This window comes from Lathyrus oleraceus, chromosome 1 (assembly GCF_024323335.1).
Source record: "Lathyrus oleraceus cultivar Zhongwan6 chromosome 1, CAAS_Psat_ZW6_1.0, whole genome shotgun sequence".
In the NCBI taxonomy this organism is placed as follows: Eukaryota; Viridiplantae; Streptophyta; class Magnoliopsida; order Fabales; family Fabaceae; genus Lathyrus; species Lathyrus oleraceus.
The window spans coordinates 53,643,444-53,655,815 of record NC_066579.1 but is presented as its reverse complement, the minus strand read 5'-3'; positions in this window follow the sequence as shown (position 1 = coordinate 53,655,815).

The window sequence follows — 12,372 nt, the reverse complement described above, 5'->3', positions numbered from 1 at the left end:
ATTGATTGAAAATGCGCCTGAAAAGGCGAATACAATTGGGAAGCAATTCCTAGAAAGAGGCAATTGCGCACAAAAGGAAAAAATCTATCCTAATGGCAATGTGAACACGGCATCCACTATTTCCCAATCCTGTTATAACTCACAGATCATCAGTTTTCCTCCCAACTCCTTGCTTTCTGAGAAGAATGACTGGACCGATCACATCTTTCGAGATGGCACATGACGAAGCGCGATGAAGTACAGATAACTCAGACTGTAGTCTTCGCTTTAGTCCCTCTTTTGGCTGGATCGCCCTTTCGGGTTTTCAATCCACCGGGATACCCATTTTTGCCTAAGTCGCCCTTGCGGGTTTTCGACTTACCGGGTGTACAAGTTCTTTTCATTTTATCCCTAATTTTTGCCCGAACCTTTTCTTTCTGTTTTTTTTGGTTCGCCGGGATGCCCTTTCTTGCCTGGACTCTTTTATTCTTTTTGTCCAGCGGGTCAATTTATGCGAAGTATTTTTTGACTACATCTGAGTTAACAGGGGACGGAAAATCTTCACCATCCATAGTTGTAAGCATCAAGGCTCCACCGGAGAAGACTTTCTTCACAACATATGGACCTTCATAATTAGGAGTCCACTTGCCCCTGTTATCTGTACCGGGAGGAAGGATCCTCTTCAGAACTAGATCACCGGTCTGATAGCTCCGAGGACGCACTTTCTGATCAAAGGCTCGCTTCATCCTCCTCTGATATAACTGCCCATGGCACACAGCCGCTAGCCGTCTCTCTTCGATAAAGCTTAACTCGTTAAACCTTGTCCGAATCCATTCGGCCTCGTCCAGCTTGACATCCAATAATACCCTCAGAGAAGGGATCTCCACTTCAACTGGTAGGACTGCTTCCATACCATACACAAGGGAGTACGGGGTTGCCCCGGTCGACGTACGCACTGAGGTACGGTACCCATGCAAAGTGAAAGGCAGCATCTCATGCCAATCCTTGTACGTCACGACCATTTTCTGCACAATCTTCTTGATATTCTTGTTTGCCGCCTCTACAGCACCATTCATCTTCGGTCTGTAAGGAGAAGAATTGTGATGTTCAATCTTGAAATCTCTGCAAAGCTCTTTCATCATCTTGTTATTGAGATTCGAACCATTGTCAGTGATGATCCTCTCAGGAACTCCATAACGATAGATGATTTCTTTCTTGATGAACCGGGCAACCACTTGTCTGGTAACATTAGCATAGGAAGCTGCTTCCACCCACTTGGTGAAGTAATCAATCGCCACCAAAATGAAGCGATGTCCATTCGAAGGAGTAGGCTCAATCTTCCCAATCATGTCAATGCCCCACATAGCGAACGGCCAAGGCGAGTTCATGACATTCAAAGGGCTGGGTGGTACATGCACCTTATCAGCATAAATTTGACACTTATGGCACTTCCGAGCATACTTGAAGCAATCAGATTCCATAGTCATCCAGTAATAACCGGCTCTCAACAGTTTCTTCGACATTGCATGACTACCAGCATGGGTACCAAACAAACCCTCGTGCACTTCTTGCATCAACATGTCTGCTTCGTGTCTATCCACGCATCTGAGCAAGACCATGTCAAAGTTCCTTTTATACAGCACGTCATCCTGATTCAGATAAAAGCTTCCAGCTAGCCTTCTCAGGGTTTTCTTATCATTCTTTGACGCACCTTCAGGATACTCCTGAGTCTTGAGGAAGTTCTTGATATCATAATACCACGGTTTCTCATCAATCACAACAGACTCGGCTGCAAACACATACGCAGGCCTCTCGAGTCGATTCACCGTAACATGTGGCACATGATTCCACCAATGAACTTTTATCATGGAGGATAAAGTAGCCAAGGCATCAGCCATCTGATTCTCATCCTGGGGGACATGATACAACTTCACCTTCTTGAAGAACGTCAGTATTCTTCTGGTGTAATCTCTATACGGAATCAAATGCAGCTGGTTCGTATTCCAATCTCCATTGACCTGATTGATCACTAGAGCGGAATCTCCAAAAATGTCAAGCGTTTTGATTCTCAAATCAATGGCTTCTTCTATTCCCATGATACAAGCCTCATACTCAGCTTCGTTGTTGGTGACGTCAAAAGTCAATCTTGCAGAAAAGGGTATATGAGCACCTTTCGGATTGATCAGCACTGCACCAACACCATTACCATTCACATTCACAACCCCATCAAACATCAGCGTCCACTTGTCATCAGGATCCGGTCCTTCCTCGACAAGAGGTTCTTCATAATCTTTCATCTTAAGATACATGATATCTTCATCAGGGAATTCAAACATCATAGGCTGATAGTCATCAATCGGTTGTTCGGCGAGATAGTCTGACAAAACACTACCTTTGATAGCCTTCTGCGACGTGTACTGGATATCATACTCTGTTAAAATCATCTGCCAACGGGCAACACGTCCGGTGAGAGCCGGCTTCTCAAAGATGTATTTCACTGGATCCATCTTAGAAATCAATAAGGTAGTATGGTTCAACATATACTGCCTCAGTCGGCGAGCAGCCCAGGCCAAAGCACAGCAAGTTTTCTCAAGCTGTGAATATTTGATTTCACAGTCGGTAAACTTTTTGCTAAGGTAGTATATGGCATGCTCTTTTCGACCAGACTCGTCATGCTGTCCCAATACACACCCCATCGAGTTCTCGGTTACTGACAGATACATTATCAGTGGTCTCCCTGGAACTGGAGGAATCAGGATTGAAGGGTTCTGTAAATATTCTTTAATCTTGTCAAAAGCTTTCTGACAATCATCATTCCACTTGATTGCCTGATTCTTTCTGAGCAATTTGAATATTGGTTCACACGTGGCAGTTAGGTGAGATACAAACCTTGCAATGTAGTTCAATCTCCCTAAAAACCCACGAACCTGCTTTTCAGTTTTCGGTTCAGGCATTTCTTGAATAGCTTTGACCTTTGCTGGATCAACCTCAATCCCTTTCTCACTGACAATGAAGCCTAACAGCTTCCCTGATCTCACGCCAAACGTACATTTGTTTGGATTCAGCCTCAGTTTGAACTTGACCAACCTGTCAAACAACTTCTGCAAATTAACCAGGTGCTCCTCTTCCGTCTACGACTTCGCAATCATATCATCCACGTACACTTCAATCTCTTTGTGCATCATGTCATGAAAGAGAGTCGTCATTACCCTCTAATAGGTAGCACCGGCATTCTTCAGCCCAAATGGCATCACCTTATAGCAGAACGTGCCCCAAGGTGTAATGAATGTCGTCTTTTCCATGTCCTCTGGCGCCATCTTAATCTGATTATAGCCCGAGAAACCATCCATGAAAGAGAATACCGAGGATTGAGCCGTATTATCCACCAATACATCAATGTGAGGTAATGGGAAATCATCTTTCGGACTCGCTCTGTTCAGATCCCGGTAATCGACACACATTCTGACTTTGCCATCCTTCTTCGGCACGGGAACGATGTTGGCCACCCACGGTGGGTAAGTTGTCACTGACAAGAAACCCGCATCGAACTGCTTCTGAACCTCTTCCTTGATTTTTACTGCCATATCAGGACTCGTTCTACGAAGCTTCTGCTTAACCGAAGGACAATCATCTCTGAGAGGTAGCCTATGAACCACAATATCAGTATTCAGCCCAGGCATATCTTGATAAGACCAGGCGAATATCTCCATATACTCTCTCAGCATCTCGATCAACCTGCTCTTGACCTCTGGTTTCAAAGCAGCCCCGATCTTGATATCTCTTCTGGCATCCTCAGTACCAAGATTAACAATCTCCAACTCCTCCTGATGAGGTTGGATGACCCTTTCCTCTTGCTTCAACAATCTAGCCAATTCTTTCGGGAGTTCACTGTCTTCATCACTCTCCTCTTCAGCTCGGTAGATGGGATTGTCGAAATCATACTGAGCCATAACAGATTTGTTCATAGTGGATGCCATAAAGTCACTTCTGCATGTTAATGCTTTATTTTAGAAAAAGAGTTCAAGAAAGTCACAAAAACAAAAACATTGCCATTTTTATTTTTTTGAAAAATGAAAAACAAAAAAAAGAAAGACAGGGATCACAAAATTATTTGCAAAACGTCCTTTATTAATGATAATCATTGAAAACATGAGGCCCTACAATGAACCACTACGTCTTGGGCAGAACGTAGGGTTTTGTGCAGAATGAAAAAAACAAAAGAAAATTACTCTGTCTGAAGAGCAACTTGGACTATATCCTCTGCAGTCCAGTTGTTGATCACTTCCCCTGGTGCACTCGGGCGAACCCAGCAGTGGAGATCGATGTCACTGTCACTGTCTTCAATATCAGCTGCGAAGACATCACCGTGGTTCATCAGCCCTGCGCTGGTAAAGGTACTAGGACCTGCTGCACCCTGCTCTGCTCGGAGAGGCTCATATCCAATGCCAAACTTGTCTTCTTTGACAGGCAAGTCCACCATCTTGCCCCAGCCTTCAGCCTTACCGGAATCAACAACCTCCTTAGCCTGCTTGTAAGAAGTAATTGAAGCACCTGGCTTCCTCTGTTCAGCATACGCCACCTTCTCGAGAGCTACCGTCTCGAACGCCTGGCATAAAGTCTCGTGGATCTCGCCATCCACCTCGACATATTTGAACGAGGATAAATGACTCACCAAGATATCCTCTTCACCACATACGGTCACAATCTGACCGTTCCAGACGTATTTGAGCTTCTGGTGGAGATTCGACGAGACCGCCCCTGCTGCATGTATCCATGGACGTCCCAGTAGGCAACTGTAAGCGGACTGGATATCCATGACATAGAAGACGATGTCAAACTCCTCAGGACCTATTTTTATGGGCAAAGTGACTTCCCCAAACACAGAACGTTTGGATCCATCAAAAGCACGAACTACGAGGTCACTAGGCGTCAGTACAACCCCCTCAACAGGTATCTTCTTTAAGATTTGCTTCGGCAGCACATTCAACGAAGAACCCGTGTCCACCAGCACGTGAGATAACACAGCCCCCTTGCACTCCATAGTGATGTGCAAGGCTTTGTTATGATTGCGACCCTCGGGTGTCAGATCAAGATCTGTGAACCCCACGCCATGTCGGGTACTCACGTTAGCAATTACACCCTCAAGCTGGTTGACTGAAATCTCCTGAGGTACATACGCCATATTTAACATCTTCAACAAGGCGTCTCTATGTGCCTCAGAGCACAACAGCAGGGAAAGGATAGAGATTTTGGAGGGAGTTTGGTTGAGCTGATCCACTATCTTGTAATCACTCTTCTTAATGATGCGCATGAACTCCTCCACGTCTTTCTCAAACGAGCCACCAGGCACATTCGTCTGAGCAGGCGCTTCATCAACCGCGGCCTGTTTGCCCTTAGCTCTAGTAGATGCCTCAGCATTGGCATCCCTCAACGATTGAGGCGCAAACAGTCGTCCACTTCTAGTAAAACCTCCTGGTCCACCGACATTGTCCACAACGGGACTCACAACGGCCGGAGTTCTACTAGGTACAGCAATAGTCACTGGAGCTTGATTTGATGGCCTGACCCGATTCTCAGCCCTTCTGTTGCTTCGATAGGCGTTATCGTACTTCCAAGGCACAGCATTACTATTCACAGCCCTTCTGACCGGAGCAACAATTATTGTCGGAGTACTGGCAGAAACTGGTGCAGAAATGGTAACTGGATTACCACTCGTTGTAGGCGTACGTCCATCAGACGGTTTAAAGAATATTGTGACAGTAGACACTGCCCCACGATCTCTGTTGTCGGCCCTACCAAACTGGACACAGCCTTCGTCAATCAATCTTTGGACACCAGCCCTTAACAGTTCACAACCGTTCTCAGCATCTGCACAGCCCACACAATCTTCATCACAGCCCAGATGAATACCGCTACTCAACAGACGGCCCTTTACCACAAGCAGAGAGGTCTGAATCTCTTCAACCCGGACAACCAGATCTTCAACCTCACTATCAACACAGTTTACCCGGTGAGCACCATGCGCGGGCATAGGATTGTTAACAACGTTGGGCACAGGAGAGAAATTAATCGCCTTGGAATCAATCAAATCCTGGACTTTGTGCTGAAAAGCCCGACACTTCTCAATGTGATGTCCTGGTGCCCCCGAATGAAAATCACACCGGACATTAACATCGTACCCAGGCGACAATACTGTCGGCGGAGCCATGGTTCTCAACTCGACAAAACCTAATCTGAGCAACTCAGGCAGTAGCTCAGCGTAGGTCATGGGCAAGGGATCAAAACGTCGCTCGGGCATCTGTTGCCTTGGCTGATACGGACGTTGTGGCTGTTGTTGTTGTTGCTGTTGTCTCGGTTGTTGAGGAGGTTGACATTGTTGAGGTGCAGGAATGGTCACTGCAGCAACCTGTCTATACTGATTCTGATTTCTATTCGGCCCTCGGCGGTGCTGAACAGCGTTGGTTTCACCTTCTCTACGGCGAGGTGCCCCGGAGAAAGGTTTCTTGGATGAAGAGGCACCAGCATCACTGATCTTCCCAGCCTTGATCAAGCTCTCCGTCCTCTCACCGCAGATCACAACATCGGAGAAACTTCCAAATGGGCAACTCCCCATTCGGTCCATGAACACTCCCTGAAGTGTGCCGATGAACATATCAGTCAACTCCCTTTCCAGCATAGGGGGTTGGACTCTCGCAGCAAGTTCACGCCACCTCTGGGCGTATTCTTTGAAGCTCTCATTGTTTTTCTGGCACAGACTCTGCAGCTGAGTCCGGCTAGGTGCCATATCCATGTTGTGCTTGTACTGTCTGAGAAAAGCTTCTCCCAGATCCCTCCAACATCGGATAGAATCTCTTTTGAGCTCCATGTACCAATCCAAAGATGCCCCAGACAGACTATCTTGGAAAAAATACATCCACATTTTCTCGTCATCTGTATATGCCGAGATCTTCCGATAATACGCCTGCACATGAGTGCGAGGGCAAGAAGTACCGTTGTACTTGTCAAAGGTGGGCGCTTTGAACTTGTGGGGAATTCTCAGACCTTCAACCAACCCCAAATTTGTGACATCGAACCCCAGAGAGTTTTGGCATTCTATCGCTCTTATTTTTTCAGCCAGGGCATCAACCTTACGATCCCTATCTTCCCTTCTGACAACATCACCATCATCTTCACTCAGCATTGTGAACATGTCCTCTTGTCTGTCGACAATAGGAGCTGGATGACGCACCGGAACCTGGGTAGCTCTGACATTGACCTCTGCAGCAAGAGGCTGTCCATCCACTCTTATACCCCTGAGTTCATCTCCCGTAGCATAGCCATAAACGGGAGCAGCAGCAACATTAACCGTCTCATGAACAGGTGGAGCAACAGGTGAACCACGGTTAGACGCCTGAATAACCGTTTCTTGTCTCTGAACCAAAGCACGGAGCTCCTCCTGACCTTGAGCAACCCCTTGCATCATCGTCATAAATTGGGTCATGTTCGCCCTTATCTCAGCCAATTCGCTCTGAACCTGATCCATGCTTTTGCGCTGATTAAGTCTGGTAGAATACCGGTGTGGTCGCTGATCAGCTATCCTGTCTGACACAGGAACCAAAGTGAGAAGTCGGCACAAGAACACCTGTTATGCAAATGTTATGAGTATGATGCTAATGCATATGATGCAAATGATAATGATCATTTCTCAGGCATTCAAAGAGCCTGATCCATCTTCAAAAGATGGCAACCTGCAGCAACACGAAAGCAACAGGGAAATACAGAAACAGCATACAACAGAGCAGTGAGTACAGAGTGAAACAACAATCTCATCTATAAATGAGCAACTGGATCATACAACAAAGATCCAAATATCCAACAAAGTACAACAAAGAATCCCACCCAACAAGCCTGGGGGTGATTCTCATCATAACATCAGAAAAGTACAAGCTAAGACAAATGACTTCCAGGAATAAGCGTCTTCAAGTAGTGACACTGGTCTATCAACAGTTCACACTCTGAACATTCTGGCAAGGGAGTGATCTTCTCCTTCAACTGTCTTCTAAGCTCGACAACTTCTGCCCCAAGCTGGGTCTCTGATGCAAGTCTCTGGTCGACTTCCTTCTTCAACTGGATATCTTTGTCTCTGAGTTGCTTCTCCAAGTCTCTGATCTTCTTCAGATAACTGGCTTCAGCTCTCTGCAATCTCAAACACTCTCTGTGCTCTGCATCCAACAAGGTCTCCATCTCTGAATAAGATCTCTTCTTGCTCCTTACCCCACCAACATCTGCACTCTGGACATCTCTGAGTTGATGAGTCAAACTCAGCCTATCAGCTTTGGCTTGATACAACTCCATCTGGGCATCTTGCTCTTTCTCCTTCAGGCGACGATTCTCCATCAGGGCTTGCTTGTACTGCTCAACAGGCACAGTTTCAGTAAGAATCAAGGGTGGTTGCACTTGCAACGGATTCATCCTATCATAGGGCAACAGTAAAGTCTCCACTCTCTTCTTCACCCAATCAGTGTAATCAGGCATAGCAATGGCGAACTTCTTCCCTAAGACAGATCCATCTCTAACACCAATAGACTTCCAAGCTCTCCCAATCTGCTCCAATCTAACAGGGTCAGCTTTCTTCTCAAAATACACACTCTCAGCTATCTCAGCTTCAAGTGGCCTTCCACTCATCACGAACCCTAACTGGCGAAGAGAAAGAACTGGGTTGTAATTGATGCAACCCTTGGTCCCCACGAGTGGCACGTTCCGGAATTCTCCACAACTCATAATAACATCCCGCACGTCCATCCGGTAAGACTGCCATCTGATGTCATATGAAGTAAGAGACATCACCCTCTGAGTCCACCTATAAGTGCCCTGAGCCTCAACAAACGGTCCACTGACTGGCAGGAGAGACATGAACCACCTGAGCAAGAGTGGGAGACAACATCTGATAGCTCCACCCTTACCATGCCTACTGTGGATAGCATAGTAAGTGTTAGCTAACAGAGTAGGAACCGGGTTCCCTCCCATGAAGATGCAAACTGCAGCATAGTCAACAAAGTTGGGCATACTCGGAAACAGGACGATCCCATAGATCATAACAGCAAGCTGGGCATAAAAAGCTTCCCAATTCCCCTTCTCTGCTTCTCCTCTAGCAACTCTCAGCAGAAACTTCAAAGGTAGCCCAACTGTATCCCCACTGGTCTTCCAACTATCACTGATCTCTCTGATACTCAGATGAAGAGCCCTAGCAATAACCCTGAAGTCAACTTCCTTTGGTACGTCCAAGAAAGGAATCTGATGCTGAATAGGGACGCACAACAGAATGGAGTACTCCTCGAGAGTAGGTGCCAACTGATAGTCCTGGAAAGTGAAACATCTAAGCTCCGGGTCATAGAACTGTAGGAGAGTCTGCAACGGCACCGGGTCGACTACCATCTTCAACAAAGTCAACAGATCCCCATACTGGTGACTGAACCCCTTCTGATGATCCCTGGTCACAAGGCTACTCAACTCAATCAGAGACGTCAGAGGCTCACGGTGGAAAATGTAGGAACAAGTCTTCCGCTTCGGCTCTGGGACTGTTGCCATCTCTATCAGTGAACAAGCTCTAGAATGTACCTGAGAAATGACATGGATGCAGGGATTAGTTTTTCTTTTTTCTCTTTTTTTCCAAATTTTTTTTTTATTTTGCATTTCTTTTGAAAAATAAACATGCTATGATGCACATGATGCAGACACGACTGGCAAGTTGTGCATCTCTAAACACAGGATCGAAGCTTCGGCTCGAACTCTGATCACAATCATCTGAAACCCAAAGTCAACTGATCAACTGTCATATGAACCCAATCTGAGGAACTGAGTCACCAACAGAACCCTGAGTCACCATCAAGTCACCATCAGTCACCAACAGTCACCATCTGTACCTGTTAAAGTGATCATTCCCTCCCCACTCACAGGTGTCATCTAGGCCATGGTAAGGTCGAGAGAAACGCAGGATAAACAACCCTTTCAAGAATATCATCCTGTGCACACCAGATGTATGCACCGATAATACCCCGTCAGAGTCTGAACTGCTCGTGATATCAATGTTCCGCTAAGTGGCGTACACCACCCGCTTCCCATGAATCACTCTATTCCTAGGTTTCCTAGATTTCACTCATAGCCTGGGTATTGGGCCTTTTACCTCGAGTAACTCCCACCCCCAAACAGAGAAACACAGCCAGCACAGCAGATGAATATGAATGAATGCAAACATTAATGCACACAATAAATGCAAACAATAAACAATGAATGCAATAAATAACACAGCAAAAAGCAACCAAAGCCCTAACCTAGAGAACGCTAGGAGAGACTCGCTTAGGGAAGATGGACCAGCACAGGTCAACATCATTGTATTGTTCCCCAGCAGAGTCGCCAGCTGTCGCATTACGCGAAAAACCGACGGGAAACAAGAACAACAGAGCCGCCACCGTGCGTTATTTATCCCAAAAGAGGGAAAGGAAACGCTCGAAGTAAACCTGGAAAAAGCATGGTCTCGCGACCAAAGAGAATGGGATCGGGAGTCGGTTATGCGAAGGGAAGGTATTAGCACCCCTACGCATCCTTCGTACTCGACGGGATCCACGCACAAAAGGAAGGAAAATGGTTGCTAAAACACTGCTCACAAACATCTATACAGGCTGAAAGAGACACAAGAAAATAGACAAGACTGACTCGGCAGGATATCGCATCCTGGGCCTACTTAGTCTATCAAGCATAGACATCAGAGTCAAAGTAGTTCGCACTAGGGAACGACACGTGCTCGCTAGGATATCGCATCCTATGCATACGTATCTCCTTTGGACGAAGGAGAATCAGAGCATTCGTAGCTCGGCTAACACGCACACAAACAAACACAGGCAAAGGCAAACATGGAGCCTGAATGCCAATTACTGGACTTACATCAGCATCCGAACCAAAACACACACAAGAAGGCAAACGCGGAGCCCGAATGCCAATCACTGGACTTACATCAGCATCCGAACCAAAACACACACAAGAACCCGAATGCCACTCGATGGACTTACATCAGCTTCCAAGCACACAACAAGACAAAACAAAGACACAGGCGCCCGGAGAGATCAGCTCATCTCCTGCCTACGTACCTCATCTGGTATGAGGATCAGGGCGACGTAGTTCCCCTACGAAGGGACACAAGACTAGCTTAACCAGATAACAGAGGGAGACACAACTAGGGAGACTACAACTCGAGCCTAGATGTTATCATGCAAAATCATCCCTAAGTCAAGGTTTCTAGCTAACTTGCACAGGGAGCAAGCCTATCTTAATCAGCACAAACAAACATCAAACCAAGCATTCACAAGTAGCACACATTATATACACACAAGTGGGGCTCAACCAAAGGGTAAGACTGCAAGAGCAAGTCATCTGTACAGGGGTAACGGTAGCTCTTAACCTTGACATTGAGAGTCAAGGTGAAGCCAGATGAAAGGTGAGTGAAGATAAGACTTCACAGCTCTTATCCCTGGCCAGGGAGAGCTTTAGACAAAGAAGTGTGGGTCCAGAAAGTGGGAACCCTTCTACACTTTAAGACACTGACACAACTGTACACTGTACAAGATCTTGGGTTTGTATCCCAATGCATCAACACATTGGTGTGAGCAGAGGGATGACTCAACAGAAGAGCGGGAGATAGATTGCATATCTCTCTTATCCGCCAATCGCCTCATAGAGGTCTTTACCTGCTTGGGGACAAAAATAAACAAGCACAAACATTTCCTCTTAAGGAGGACTTCAGACAGGTGCCTGGCTAGGTAACAAGCCAGGTCTTCCAGACTACATGGAGACAAGAATGTTATACCTCAGTGCAAATTGCTTATCAAGCAAAGCAAAGCAATCTTAGCAACTAATGTACCTGAAATCAATCAAATACAATCAGTATACCAATCACAAAACCAAACAGCAAATGGTTCACAATTAGTTATATACAGACAAACACAAGCCAATGCACAAAGGTGCAAGCCATTAAGGCTCAAACTCAAGTATCAATCCCTGCAAAAAAAAAGTCAAAATTAGCTATACACAAGTCACAAATCAAGTCCAATGGAAGCACACCATCAAGCAAAGGCCATTTGTGCTATTAACCTGAAACACAACTCAAAAGTGAGATCACAAGCCACTAGTCCAAGACTAGGGTCAAAAGGAAATGAAAAATCCAAAACAGCAAGTGAAAAATGATCAAAACCAAGATAAATCAATTAAGAAGAGAATCCAATTGGCCTCACATCAAAACTATGCACCAAATTCATTTCATGCACAATTTAAGTCAAACTAGGCAAGTGTGAACCACATATGAGCAAACAGAATGATCACACTCAAACAAATACCAAAACAGCTCAATAAATTCCACAAACA